Raw genomic sequence first — 13140 nt, 5'->3', positions numbered from 1 at the left:
TAAAAATATAATAGGATGAATTCTTGAAGTTTGGAATATAAAAAGCATGATTGATGCTGTGAAATCATGATTTTTATTTTTTTAATTTTATTTATTTATTTATATTTTTATTTTTTTTACACTTTAGCACTTTATTCCCTGAAGTTAGGAGGTGCTGCCCAGCAGCCATCATACCACCTCATCAGATTCCAGCCCATGGACCTCTTATAAAGCGTCCAGTATGGCCATCTGCTTCTCCATGGCAGGGAGGTAAAGGCTGAGGTCCCTCTGCATCCCAATACTGAAAGCTTCTTTCTGGTGGTCACCTTCCTTTATGGTTAACGCGGCCACAAAATCTTCATAGGATGGAGTTGTCCTTAAAGCTAACGCAAAAACCCCTCGAACTACCCAGCCATGGTGTTGCCGCAATGTTTTACCATATGCGTTATTCAGGGCTGTCTGGATATCCTTTTCCCCATTTTTCACTTCTGTCAAAAATCCCTTAAAAAATTGGAGACCTCTCTTCAGCCACAAGAGGGCTTCAGTCGCTGAGTTCCTAACCTGGGCTACATCCGCCTCCACTTCGTGCAGAACTATCTTCTGGAGAGTGGTAAACTCTTCTTTGTTGGTTATATACTTCTGATTTACTTTCTTAATATTTCCAACAAGATCCATCTTAACAGGAGCAAACACTGTAGGGCCAAGTTTGTCTAATACTGGAACCACAGCACAACATGATGCCAAGAATGCTTCTGTGGGAATGCCACTGTCTTCCAGAAGTTCAATGTCACTAAAGCTTGTGTTCATGGTACTAAAGAAAGTTGGGATAACTTCTTTGCCTTCCTCCCAGAGGCATTCTGGAGAGCAACTTGAGTCTGATCCAGACTGAGACAAGTTATTGTCATGATTTTTCAGGTTTTCCATTCCATCTTCCTTCATTATTTCACCTTGGACGGTTATATTATCATCTGTATTTTCCTCACTTGATATGCTGCAGTCTATCTCTGCAGATTTCAAATATAAGGAATTCTTATTTTTCATTAGGATTTCTTCCTCACCATTTATTTCCATATTTAAAGATCCATTTTCACAAGTGCTCAACTCCATTTGCCTTTCCAATGAATTATGAATTGGTATAATAGGATGTTTCATCTTGCTGGACTTGAGCATGGCCAGCTGTGGTGATCCTGGTGGAGTGTGGTAGAGCAGCTCAGAGGTGAAGGCTGCATTTGCAATCTGCATGCATTCTTCCAAGGTCTTCAGAAAAGTATTACAGGTTGATTTCAGCATTGATTCCCACATCAATTCCCTCCTCAGAATTGGACACACCAGTTGTGGTCACTTCTTTTGTTTTATCTACTTGCTGAACAAGGAGGTCACAGCAGAGTCTTAGTTCTGACATTTTGGTTTTCAAGTTTTCAGTGTTTTCAGCAAACTCTTTATCCTTCTGGGTCCTACTGTCAGTCAGGCAAGCCTCGGCTGATCCCAGGGCCACCAGCCGCCGCTATCTTTCAGGCACACTTCTGGCCTCCAGGTAGAAATACTGTTCCCCGGGGATTATCAGGTCCATGCATGTATTATCTACAGAATGAACTTCAATTTCACAGACTGCCATTTGTATGCTCCCTTTTCAACCTTTCCAGGCATCTTCAGGAGAATCATAATAGGACAATATTCCCCCACAGAGAAGGAACCATCAAGGCTGCCAACCGCTCAGATAGTTGGTCCACTTGTACAGCACCCCCTCCATGGCACCCATGGCCACTCGGCCCATGCCCACCAGCCCCCTCATTGCCCAAGGCCCCAGGAGGCGAGGAGCACCAGCAGCAGGGCCATCACCCGGTGCTGCCCAGACGCCCACTCCCGGTGCCTGGGCCCGGTGTGGGGACGCCCGACCCGCCTCATCCTCGGCCCAGAGTAAATCATGGTTTTTAATTACACTTTCTTTAACTGTTGAATTATATCTACCTTCTAATGCCAATATTTCTAATTTGAAAAATCCCCCTCATACCCACCTCTTATTATTTAAAACAAAAACAAAACTCTATGTTTATTTTTCATATTTTTCAGTGAGGGCATCTGTGTAGTGGTATATGTGAACTGGTATAAGAACTTGCTCCTGGCCGGGCACGATGGCTCACGCCTGTAATTCCAGCACTTTGGGAGGCCAAGGTGGGTGGATCACAAGGTCACGAGATTGAGACCATCCTGGCCAACATGGTGAAACCCCGTCTCTACTAAAAATACAAAAATTAGCTGGGTGTGGTGGCGTGCACCTGTAGTCCCAGCTACTCTGGGGAGGCTGAGGCAGGAGAATTGCTTGACCCTGGGAGGCAGAGGTTGCAGTGAGCAGAGAAGCGTCATTGCACCCCAGCCTGACAGCCTGGCAACAGAGCGAGACTCCATCTCAAAAAAAAAAAAAAAAAAAAGAAAGAACTTGCTCCCTACTACTGAAATGAATCAGAATGGCCTAGAGTTCTTAGGGTGAGATGCCTGCTGAGCACCCAGAAGCACTGCCAAGACTGATTGTGCCTTTAATGCGTCTCCAAGCACCACAGTTTGGCTCTCAGCTTAGCAGGTGTAGAAACTCAATTTAACCCACGTATCTAGATAGCCTCTTGTGGACTCATATTAACCAAGTCATCTTAGATTGATGTATAAATCAGAATACCAATTAATTAAGTTGCACTGGAAAATACATACTTTTTTGGTATAAAATAACTTATTTACACAATTTATATATATAACATAACTGCTAATATGTACCTTTTTTATCTAAGCATTTCTAAGGTTCATGTAGCCAGCGACTGGTTAAATGTTGGTGCCCACTGTGACTAAGGTACCCGGCACACTGCTTTGCACATAGGAGCTATTTAATAAATGTTAGGAGAAAAGCTGAGTGTTGGGAGAGAAGCTGAGGCAGGGCTTACATGTCTGACATAATATAAAAAAGTCTCGAAATATGTCTGGGATCCTGGGTCTAAAACCCCTCGTGGCCTTTGGAACACCAAGCTCTGCGCCAAAGGGTGGAAGGCTACCCTGATGCACCATAATCTAAGCCCAGGGCATAAAACCCCTTGTGGCTTGGAAAGAATCCAGGGCTCATGGCCTCTGGAATGTGTCTAGGCTGGCTGGCTCCTTGCTCCCTGCTCTCCCAGGATCTATTGTATCTTGAGTTAAAAGAATCTGCTCTCCATTATCTCAAGTAGCAGAGCATACGCTAAACCATCACAGCTGTAAATCATGTGCTTAATGCAATGCTCCCTTTCAACCCCACATTCTCACCACCTGTTTCTTTGTTTGATTACCAGTAAATAGTCTGGGCTTCCAGGGCTCCGGGCCTTCACAGCCTCCATACTCACATTGGCCCCCTGGGCCCACTTTCTCTCTCAAACTGTCTTTTCTCATTCCTTTCACTCTTCCGGACTTCGTTGTCCCCACAACCTGGTGTTAGGTCCGATCACCCCAACAATAGATGCTAAAAAAAAAAAAGAAAAAGAAAAAAATATTAAGAAACAACAACAACAAAATGGAGTAAGACTAAGTGAAATGCTGTTGAAATCCCAAGTGCTTAGTATTCCATCCCACCTTCTTAAAGAACATACTTATGATAATTAATATTAGTTTTTCAGATTCTGTATTTTTTCTTGAGAAAAAAATTGGATTCTTCTAGACTCCTTGATTGTCAGTCTTCTTGACTCTTTATAACTCAGTCTTACTTTAGAGATAATAGATTCTAACTGATGAAGTATCAACTTTTCCAGTTAAAAATCTTCAACCCTACCTCTCAGAAACTTAACCCTGGTAAGCTTATTCAAACTTCCCAAGTCTCCCTAGTATCTATTAATAGACAATACCTTTCTTCTTTGAGGTAATCTCTCTAAATTCAGAGAACACCTTCTTCACCTGCATTTGTCATCTATAAAGAGCAGCTGAAAGAAGAGCTAATGCTCAATTTTAGTGGTTAATACATGTTAACATATATTTTCCCCTTTGGGGAAAAGAGCAATCCCATATCAATGGCTGGCGCCCCAAGTGAGAAGGCACGAGAAAGAGGAAAGAAAAAGAAAGAAAGAGAGAAAGAGAGAGAGCGAAAGAAAGAATGAATGAATGAATGCATTCTGGTGGCAGAGTAGGAAGCTTGGGCCCACCTCAACCCAGCCCACAGACACATCGATTTAGCAACAATTCATGGACAAATTCCTTTGTGAGAAATCAGAAATGAATTGAAAGACTTCTGCATGCCAGGAGACTATGAAACCAACTCACTGAAACTATTAGGGAGACTCAAGACACCCTCTTGCTAGAGACACTGCCCTGGCACAGTGCCATACAATCAAGAAGAGACCCACTAGCTCCAAGTTTCACCTAGAGGATAAAAGGGGTTGGTTCACAGCACCCTAACTCTTCTGAGGGGGCTCCAGAAAGGACTCACTTCTGTTTTTCCAGTCTTGGAACGCTGAAAGATTTGGCACAGTCTAACCACCTGGAGGAAAATGGATACAGTGACTTGGGCTGGTAGATGTCATTGTTCCTCTCCCCTGCTCAGCACAGAGCAAGCTTATGAGAATGCCAGCATTTAGCCTCTCCTGAGGAGGGAAAGAATTGATCCATGTGTCCAGTACCATAACTCCTCCAGGCCTTCCCAAAGAACTTGCATCTGTCTCACCAGTCCTGAAGCTCTAATGGGTTCAGTACAATCTAGTCACCTGGAGGAGAGAAGAAACAGTAGCTCTGGCTAGTAGATGCCATAGCTCTCCCCTACCCATGGCTTAGCACAGGGCAAATAGGCAAAACACAGCTAACTGCTTCTTCCTGGGGAGGGAAGGAGTTGGAAGAGACCCTCATAATCTATGACTAGGCTGACTGGTGGGGGTCTTCACCTTTACCATGCCAGTTTATGAAGACTGAGAGAGGTACCCGCTTTGTCTAACATGTAGACACAACACAGGGGGTCAAGAAAAATGAAGCACCAGGCAAAGATGTTCCAAACAATGGAACGAAATAAATCTTCAGAAAATGACCTAATGAAACAGTTATTTAACTTGTCTGATAGAGAATTAAAAATAGCTCTCATGAAGATGCTCATTGAGGTTAAGAGAAACAATGCATGAACAAAATGAGAATTTCAAGGAAGAGGTAGCAAATATTTAAAAGCATCAAAGAGAAATATAAGATATGAAGCTGAAGAACATAAATGACCTGAAAAATTCACTAGAGGGGTTCAGCAGCATATTAGATCAAGCAGAAGAAAGGATCAGTGAACTCAAAGACAGGTCACTGATAATAATTCCTTCAGAGGAGCAAAAAGAAAAAAGAATGAAAAAGAGTAAAAGTAAGCCTAAGAGAATTACAGAACACCATTAAGCAGACCAAATATGTATTGTGAGAGTTTCAAAAGGAGAAGAAAGAGAGAAAGAATGAGAAAACTGATTCAAAGAAATAACAACTGACAGCTTCTCAAATCTGAGGAAGGGAATGAACATCCAGATCCAAGAAACCCAAAGGGATGCCAAATATGAACCTAGGGAAATCCATGGGCCAGGCACAGTGGCTCACTCCTGTAATCCCAGCACTTTGGGAGGCCAAGGTGGGCAGATCATTTGAGGTCAGGAGTTCGTGAGAAGCCTGACCAACATGATGAAACCCCATCTCTACTAAAAATACAAAAAGTAGCTGGGCATGGTGGCGGGTGCCTGTAATCCCAGCTACTCGGGAGGCTGAGGCACGAGAATCACTTGAAACTGAGAGGCAGTGGTTGCAGTGAGCCAAGATCATGCCACTGCACTTGAGCCTAGGCAACAGAGCAAGACTTCAACTCAAAAAGAGATAAAAAAAGAAAGAAAGAAAGAAAGAAAAGAAAAAGAAAAAAAAAAGAAATCCACACTGAAATGCATTATAATCAAATTGTCAAAAGCCAAAGACAATACCAATTTTGAAAGCAGCAAGAGAAACAATTTGTCACATACAAGGGGTCCTCCAGTAGATTATCAGCAGATTTTTCAGCAGAAACCTCACAAGCCAAAAGGGAGTGGGATGATGTATTTGAAGTACTAAAGAAGAAAGCCTGCCAGCCAAGAATACCATACCCAGAAAAACTCTCCTTCAAAAATGAAAGCGAGATAAAGACTTTCCCAGACAAACAAAAGCTGAAGTTCATCACCACTACACCTACCTTAAAATAAATGCTTTAAAAAGTTCTTCAAGTTGAAACGAAAGGCCACTAAGCAGTAACTCAATAGCAGAAGAGTGTGAAATGTATTGGCAGAGGAGGCATAACTTATAGCTTGTTACTGGCAACACACAATTTGCCATCTGCTATAATTTCTGACCACTGATCTACTTTTACCTGATATAAAAGATGTTTGTGGGCTGGACACAATGGCTCACACTTGTAATCCCAGCATTTTAGGAGGCCAAGGCAAGTGGATCACTTGAGATCAGGAGTTCAAGACCAGCCTGGCCAATATGGTGAAACCCTGTCTCTACTAAAAATACAAAATTAGCCAGGCATGGTGGTGGGTGCCTGAAATCTCAGCTACTTGGGAGGCTGAGACAGGAGAATCACTTGAACCTGGGAGGTGGAGGTTGCAGTGAGCTGAGATGGTGCCACTGCACTCCAATATGGGTGACAGAGAGAAACTCTGTCTCATACTAATGATGATGATGATAATAATACTACTACTAATAATAAAAGATGTTTGTGAGCAGGAAAAAAACCTCATCTTTTTATCATCAGTTTCTATCAAGTCAAAGGTCCAACTGAAAAGATAATGCAACTAACTAAGCATACCATGTAGCAGCTAACTGAAGGACAATGACCAAAATATCTTATTGGGTTTCTGATTGTTTAAAAGTTATCACCCAAGAAGAGCCCATTTTGTAGGATAACAAATGTAGAACAATTCAAGTGTTGCACTGCTGTTGCCATTCATATTTAGCTTGGAGATAACAAGACACACAAAAATAACACTCCTCTGTCTGTATTTATCCTGCAATCATATGTGCCTAATTAAACTGTATTCAGAACTATGCATGTAAATCATGTTAAATTTTTCAGATCCAAATTAAGGTAATGGGATAGTCCTGGTCCCAAAGCCAAATTTAAAATCTAGGTCCATATCTAATTAGAAAAGATCCTCAGTGCTTTTCCCAGGTCATTTTATAATACTGGAACCATTAGGAGCATCCCTTTAGAGATTTTGACACAACATATCTGACTTTGCCTCCTTAGAGTTTCTAGAGTGACAAAGCAATTGTTTCCTTTTGTTTTGTTTTTTGAGATGGAGTCTTGCTGGTGCCCCAGCTGGAGTGCAGTGGTGTGATCTCGGCTCACTGCAATCTCTGCCTCCAGGATTCAAGTGATTCTCCTGCCTCAGTCTCCCAAGTAGCTGGGACTACAGGCATGTGCCACCACACCAGGCTAATTTTTTTTTTTTTTTTTTTTGAGATGGAGTCTTGCTCTGTCACCAGGCTAGAGTGTAGTGGCGTGATCTTGGCTCACTGCCATCTCCGCCTCCTAGGTTCAAGCAATTCTCCTGCCTCAGCCTCCCCAGTAGCTGGGACTACAGGCACACACCACCACACTTAGCTAATGTTTTGTATTTTTAGTAGAGATGGGGTTTCAGCATGTTGGCCAGGATGCTCTCTATCTCTTGACCTCATGATCTGCCCGCCTCAGCCTCCGAAAGTGCTGGGATTCCCCCGGCCTAATTTTAGTATTTTTTGTATAGACAAGGTTTCACCATGTTGGCCAGGCTGGTCTCGAACTGCTGACCTCAAGTGATCTGCCTGCCTCGGCCCCCAAAGTGCTGGGATTAGAGGCTTGAGCCACCATGCTTGGCCCAATTGTTTTTTAATTTGATGATGAGGAGTCTTCTGATATTTAGACCCCTGCTCAGTATAACACCAAGAAAATCCCAGAGGAAGGTATCTTGATTCAAAGATTATGTTTAACATAATAATCAAACAGTAATAATATTTATTTCTGAGAAAGTAAACTCAAATACCAGGGTTAGGGTGGCAGGATAATTTATTTTCATGGCATACTTTTTACCCTGTTTAAGTAGTTTAATATGATACATATTAATTTTCAGAAATAATGATCATGGACTTTTCAAATAGTACGGCAAAAAAGAAAAATAACTTCTCATATTCAATTTCCATATTTCTATATTTGAAACAAATTGCTACTTTTTACTTCAGAATTATGCATATGTCTTGAGAATAAAAATCTCATCCTGTCTGACTTTTGGGGCCCAGGGTTGTATAACAGTTTTCTATATGAAGAAGTTATAAAGTCAAATAAGTCCCTCATTCTAATTTTTGGCCCAAACCAGGACCATGTATACCCAAAATGAAGAACTACATAACCGACAGCTCATGACTTCCATGGTTGCTGGTTGATCAGTCACCTGAACAACTCAGAACTCTGCTTAGAAAGTAGACAGTAAACACAAGATCACAATGGTGTCCCATGGGTGATGCCAAGAAATATTGTGGGCTTTATCCTGCCCTGGGTCACAGCCTCAAACACAATATTGAGTTGCAAGCATGATGTAAGTCCAGGGTGGAAGCATGCACAGAAGTCAGACCTCCTCTCTTTGCTTTCTTTTCTAGCAAATGCCTAGGGAAATTTTCCTTCTTCAGGCTATTACTATTATCTTTATTATTAATGCTAAAATAACAATGTTGAGAATTATAATCATTGTGATGATGCTAATAATGACTAGTATTAATCAGAAGTCTGTTCTGGCCAAGTCCTTTTCTAGTATTTTAAAGATATTTTCTCATTTAACTTTCAGAACAACTCTATGAAGTTTTATTTTTTTCATTACCCAAATGAGGAAATTGAGGCCTAGCGAGTTACATAACTTGCTTAAGATCTCACAGCAACTAAGTGGCGTAACCCATGTTGAACTTTTAGATTGTTTGACTCCAGAGTCTAGTTTCTTTTTTTTTTCTTGAGACAAACAGTCTCATTCCATTATCCAGGCTGGAGTGCAGTGGCGCAATCTTGGCTCACTGCAATCTCCACCTCCCAGGTTCAAGCAATTCTCCTGCCTCAGCCTCCCAAGTAGCAGGGATAACAGGCGCATGCCACCACATCCGGCTAATTTTTGTACTTTTAGTAGAGACAGGGTTTCACCATGTTGGCCAGTCTGGTCTCGAACTCCTGACCTCAAGTGATCCACCCGCCTCAGCCTCCCAAAGTGCTGGGATTACAGGTGTGAGCCACCGCGCCCGGCCAACTCCAGAGTCTATTTTCTTAACTTGTACTTTTAGTCATTCTAATCTTCAATCCCAGTAGTGAAATTAATTGCATAATGCATGCCAACAAGAGAATCCGAGCTCTTTAGATTTCTAAAAATCTCATTAGATTGTTTTTACATTTACTTTTCGGTCAATCTTGAATTATCTAAGGGAAGATACGTATATCTAGCCCTCTTGGATTACCTACATTATTGCTTTGCTAATTTTTTTTTAATCCCTTAGGATTCATGTCCTATCCTATCAGGGAAGGAGGGAAACCAGAAGAGGTAGAAGATAGATCAGTCAATTGTGCTACTATAACAGCTTTGAGTACAGCTGAGAGGCTTTGAAACTAACACATAAAATTAAGCTTCAGGATTATCTGCTTCTTTAGTACTTCATTCATCTGGATATAATGAGATGAGTCAGCCAGTAGCCAAATCCCACTTACAATTGTAATGTAAGTATTAAAAGGAAAAACTTTACATATTGTACTTCTGCCATTGTTGCCCAAATAATTTTGCATAATTTATGTTTTTTATGGTTGGAATTCTGCAAATATAATTTATGAATAGCATTTAATTGCTATTAAATTATGAAGGCAAGCTAATATATTAATTACTTTCATATCTATTTTTTCCTCTTTTGCTTTACTATAATTTTTCAGAAACTAGCCATATTAATAATCCAAAAGTTATGCAGACCAATCAGAATCTCTCTCATATGTGATGATTTCTAGACATGATGATCCACAATTTCCCTTGATATTTCTTTCCTGAATTTTTCGGTACTCATTGAAGGAATTACTCTTTCATATCTAAATCCTATTCCTGTGGATGAGACGCATTTCTTACTGCTCCATCCCTGGGAGAAAGAGTAGCTTGCCATAGGAACAGGGAAGGGTTACTTTATATACTATGAAATGTCCTGAGTTTTATATATGTGGAAAAGATCCAGAAATTAAATTTTAATAAGCCTCCAGATTTGGGCAGCAATCAAAGATTTTCTCTATAGCAACAATTACACACATCACTGATCTGAGATCAAATATTTATGTCTTCTCCTACATGCTAGAGAACTAGAATTTTGCTAGTTACTGTTATTACCAGGGCAATTCAATAGAGGGCAAAAGAGACTAAAAATATCATTTCACATTGGAAATTGTAAGAAAAAAGCAATAACAAGCCTGGAAAAGATTAAATGCAATTGGAAATGAGTCTAAACTGAAATAAAATACTGTATTTTAGTAGATTTTAGTAGGGCTATAATTTTAACTTCTACTAAAAAACTGTCGTTTTGCCTATCGCTGAAAAGAAGACACAAAAGAAGACAAAAAGCCTGATGCTAGCAGGAAACAAAAGCTCTTCCCCATTTCCTAAAAGTACTTTCTTTTCTAGAAGTATATTGTTTGAAGGAGACTCTTCCATTATGCCTTGGGGAAAATGTAACTATTTTTTAAAAAATGAAATATAAATTATTCTCCCCTTTGGAAAAACTTTGTTTCCTTTGGTGTTGTTAACATAGAAAGCAGTGAATAATTTCTGCTCATTGCAGGACCCCATCAAACAATACCAATGTCTCATTTACCTTAAAGGACTAGAGTTTGCTTTGCATTGCCAGCAATCTCACTGCCACCATTATCACCACATTATCAATTGCTATACTGTAATATCTTTGGGTGTGCAATCTTGCAGTAAATGCTCCTGCACCAGGTATTTTTCCAGAACTATTATAGAGCTACCTTTGAAGAATTTGTGATTTAGGAACTTACACTAAATTATTATATCCCTATCTTACATGACTTTATTTCTTTTCTGTTCACATTTCTGGTGATTTTACTCGGTTTCAAAGAAGCTATAAAATTCTGTTATTTATTCTCAGTGGGTTCCAAATACACAACCCAACTGGCCTCTCTGGGACCTCAATCTCCACTGGGGCCTCTAAACTAGGAATGGCTGCAGTGAGGATATGGTCCTGGGATGAAGTGCTTGTATAATCCAGATCAGCAGGCAGGGCTCGGCGAGAAAAGGGAACTAGTCATGGATGGCAGGCAGTTCTAAACGAATGGCCTGCCTGGCCAGAATTCAGAAAAGGGAGAGAACACGGGGTCTACCTGAGTCTGGAAAGGCTTCACGGAGAAGGATCTTGAAGCAGGGATAAGGTTCACAGGGGGCTAAGAGTGGAGGAAAGTTGATCTCCAGATGATGTAATGTGAAGTAATGGGTAGATGGAAGGAGCCAGGAATGTTCAGGAAGCTGTAAAGAGACCTGTCTGGCTATGGTAGTGTTTATGAAGACAAGAAGTAGGAGGTAAGGGTGAATAAGCAGGTTGTAGCCGGCCTTGAATGGCAGGCTCAGAGATCTGAATTTCATTCTCCATTCATGTGGGAGTTGCTGAAGATTTCTGAAACAGGGAAGTGACAGGATGAAAGTGCTGTTCAAAGAAGATGAATGCGGAAGCTAAATGATAGGGCCCAACTCCCCATCTCTCTGGGAGGGTTAGAAGCTTAAATTTGACAAATGCCGATTAGCAAACCCAGATGGATTTCACATAGATCCATTCCCCTTCCAGCTTTTTATGGTTTTTCACTTCCCTAACTCTGCTCAAGCCCTTGCCATGCCCGCTTCCTACTCCCTCATTCTCCCTTTGAAAAGCCCTATCACCAGCCACCCAGCCTGCCAGCTCATGCCTGTAATCCCAGCACTTTGGGAGGCTGAGGTGGGTGAATAACCTGAGGCCAGGAGTTTGAGACCAGCCTGGCCAACATGGTAAAACCCGATCTCTACTAAAAATACAAAAATTAGCTGGACATGGCAGCACACACCTGTAATCCCAACTACTCGGGAGGCTGAGGAAGGAGAATCACCTGAACTTGGGAGACGGAGGTTGCTGTGAGCCGAGATCGCACCACTGCACTCCAGCCTGGGTAACAGGTGAGACCCTGTCTAAAAAAATAAAAAAGAAAAAGAAAAGAAAAGCCCCATCACCTCTGTACAACTTGGGTTGGAGTTCAACTCTTCCTCACTGTCAGTAGTTATTAAATAAAATCTGTTTTACCATTTTAACTGATGTGTGGCTGTTTTTCTTTGACAGAGGCCTGAGGTTTAAACAATTTGAGGAACCTTCTTTAAGAAAAGGAACACAAAATTACAAATACAAAACTAAGTATGTGGCTTTGGAAGGGGCATATGCAAATGAGGGCCCCTGAGCATAAGCAACCTTAGCTTCATGATAAATCTTCATCTGGTTGACCAGATAGACAAGGTGTCTGCTTTCTTGAAGCTTAGGTTCTAGAGGGAGCGGAGAGGAGAGATAGGCAATAAGCAAGTACACACATGGGAATTTTTAGAGAATAATAATTACTCTGAAGCAAGTAAACTGGCATGGTAGAGTGGGGAGGAGGAGAAGAGAACAAGAGGAGCTCTGCTTTCGGGCATGGTGGCTCACACCTGTAATACTAGCATTTTGGGATGCCAAGGCAGGTGGATGACCTGAGGTCAGGAGTTCGAGACAAGCCCAGTCAACATGGCAAAATCCTGTCTCTACAAAAATACAAAAATTAGCGGGGCACCATGGTGTGTGCCTGCAGTCCCAGCTACTTGGGAGGCTGAGGCAGGGGAATTGCTTGAACCCGGGAGGCAGAGGGTGCAGTGAGCCAAGATCGCACCTCTGCACTCCAGCCTGGACAACAAAGCAATACGGTCTCAAAAATAAAAATAAAAAATAAAAAAGAAGAGATCTGCTTCCAATGTGCTGTCTGGGTAGGTCAACTGCATTCCAAGCAGATAGTATGTCTGAGAGACATACTACATGCCATACGGCATATAGGTATAAGCCATACGGCAGGACACACCAAGTGGAATAGAACATGAGGTCCAGGATGTTAGGCAGGAGACAGATCATGTAGGG

General features: G+C 41.5%; 1 long non-coding RNA gene and 1 pseudogene across 2 annotated transcripts in view; both read right to left on the bottom strand.

Annotated features, from left to right (window-relative positions):
* Window positions 1-13140, bottom strand: part of LOC134807570 (uncharacterized) — a 92829-nt gene that overhangs the window by 49785 nt on the left and 29904 nt on the right. For both annotated transcript variants that reach the window (XR_010148327.1, XR_010148326.1), the window contains exon 2: window positions 3288-3457. This is a non-coding gene — a long non-coding RNA (uncharacterized LOC134807570). The remainder of the gene's footprint in view (window positions 1-3287; window positions 3458-13140) is intronic.
* On the bottom strand, window positions 154-1957 carry LOC134807569 (putative protein PLEKHA9; annotated as a pseudogene).

The sequence above is a fragment of the Pan troglodytes genome, chromosome 10 (assembly GCF_028858775.2).
Source record: "Pan troglodytes isolate AG18354 chromosome 10, NHGRI_mPanTro3-v2.0_pri, whole genome shotgun sequence".
Classification (NCBI taxonomy): Eukaryota; Metazoa; Chordata; class Mammalia; order Primates; family Hominidae; genus Pan; species Pan troglodytes.
This window is presented reverse-complemented; position numbering and strand designations above follow the sequence as displayed.